The 2,106-nt window shown below is 41.9% G+C and overlaps 1 pseudogene; it reads left to right on the top strand.

The window, feature by feature from the left end:
* Window positions 1-818: 818 nt before the first annotated feature.
* Window positions 819-2,075, top strand: LOC107135259 (annotated as a pseudogene).
* Window positions 2,076-2,106: the final 31 nt, after the last annotated feature.

The following is a 2,106-nucleotide window of genomic DNA, read 5'->3' as shown; positions in this document are numbered from 1 at the left end:
TTATTACATTATTCTTTAACCAGTGACTGACAGGTACACTGTACATTAATATCACCTTTGTGCTAACTGATGTTGTGTGATTATGTGCATTTAAACTATACATCAAAATTTGAAGATCACCAAAGTCAGAGACAGGAATTTCTCTGACATAGTGTTTATAGTCATTTTAATGCCAGGATTTTTTTTCATTGCCTTAAGGTAAGTTATATTTGACAGATTCCTGATTTCTTTTAATGACAATAATTTTCAAATGGTAACAGTATTTCTTCTTCTTCTCTTTTATTATTATTTTTTATGGTGCTGGGGATGGAGCCCAAAAGGCATACTGGTTCTGCTATTTTATTAGAAAAGAAGACTGTACAAAACAAGCCAGATTCAGGAGCACAGGTTTTCTCTCCAATATGGAAGTTAGAGAGAAAAGAGGGGGGAAATGGTACTCATCAATATAAGATGGAGGACATTAAGGAAGTGGTAGGAGCTTGGGGAAGGTGAGGAGGGAAGCAGTAGGTTCTAGGAAATAAAACCGATCAGTTGTTAAATTCATGTACAAATAGACCACGATATAAGTAATATACACCCATAAAAATTGTCAAAATGGACTATATTTCACTGTGATCATAGACTTGTTATGTGTAATGATCTTGGTCTCTAGCACTGCTCATTTACATATGAGCAGAGAAGGGTGTGAAACACAGATACCAGTAAAGCAAGAGTTCAGAGAAGACTCAGTTTGTCCAGAAAATATTTCTGAAGGTGCGTGGAATTCAAGTATGAATACTTGCTTGTGTTGAACACCTGTTGTTTCCTTATTCTAACACTTTTATTCCCAAAGGTGTCCGAGTAATATAGAAGAACCTAATCTAACACGTGTCTCAGAATTCCTCCTCCTAGGCCTCTCAGAGGATCCAGACCTGCAGCCCATACTCTTCGGACTGTTCCTGTCCATGTACCTGGTCACTGTCCTTGGGAACCTGCTCATCATCCTGGCGGTCAGCTCTGACCCCCACCTCCACAAGCCCATGTACTTCTTCCTCTCCAACCTGTCCTTGACAGACATCTGTTTCATCTCCACCGTGGTCCACAAGATGATTGTGAACATCCAAACTCACATCAGAGCCATCTCCTACATGGGCTGCCTGACACAGATGTCTCTTTTTGCCAATTTTGTCTGTATGGATGACATGCTTCTGACTGTGATGGTCTATGACCGGTTTGTGGCCATCTGTCACCCCCTGCGATACCCAGTCATTATGAACCCTCATCTCTGTGGCTTCTTAGTCATGGTACATTTATTAATTAGCCTTTTCAACTCCCTGCTGCACAGTTTGATTATACTACAGTTTGCCTACTTCAAGGATGTGGAAATTTCTAACTTCTTCTGTGATCCTTCTCAACTCTTCAATCTTGCCTGTTCTGATACTTTTACCAATAACATAGTCATTTATGTTATAGGTGGCATATTTGGCTTTCTTCCCATCTCAGGGGTCCTTTTCTCTTATTATAAAATTGTTTACTCCATTCTGAGGATCCCATCCTCAGCAGGGAAGTACAAAGCCTTCTCCACCTGTGGGTCTCACCTGGCAGTTGTTTGTCTATTTTGTGGAATAGGTATTTTAGAGTACCTTGGCACAGCTGTCTCACATCTCCCAGGAAGAGTGCAGTGGCCTCAGTGATGTACACTATGATCAGCCCCATGCTGAACCCCTTCATCTATAGCCTGAGGAACAGGGACATTAAAAGTGCCCTGAGGAGGCTGCACAGCAGGATGGCCTAATTTTTCTTTGTTTCATCTTTTCTTGGAGTGTGGATTCTAAACCAGGACACCCCTGGTTACTGTGTTCATATCAGTCCTCAGTAGCAAGTCCGAGCCTTGATTGTGCCCCCAGCAGGGGAGGCTTCTCACATCTGCAGTCCTTAGTCATGACCAAGCAGGTAGTCAGCGAAACCAAGAGTGTGCTGATGGAGACAGGATGGGAGGAGGGATCCACATAGCACTTATTCATTATCTACAACGTAAAATGTAAATATGTTTGTTATCATTTCACTAATTTTTTGGATACCAGGGATTGAACCCAGGGGCGCTCAATCATGGATCCACACCCTCAG

Source organism: Marmota marmota, unplaced genomic scaffold, assembly GCF_001458135.2.
Source record: "Marmota marmota marmota unplaced genomic scaffold, marMar, whole genome shotgun sequence".
In the NCBI taxonomy this organism is placed as follows: domain Eukaryota; kingdom Metazoa; phylum Chordata; class Mammalia; order Rodentia; family Sciuridae; genus Marmota; species Marmota marmota.
The sequence above is the reverse complement of the archived record's forward strand: the minus strand, read 5'-3'. Positions and strand labels throughout refer to the sequence as shown.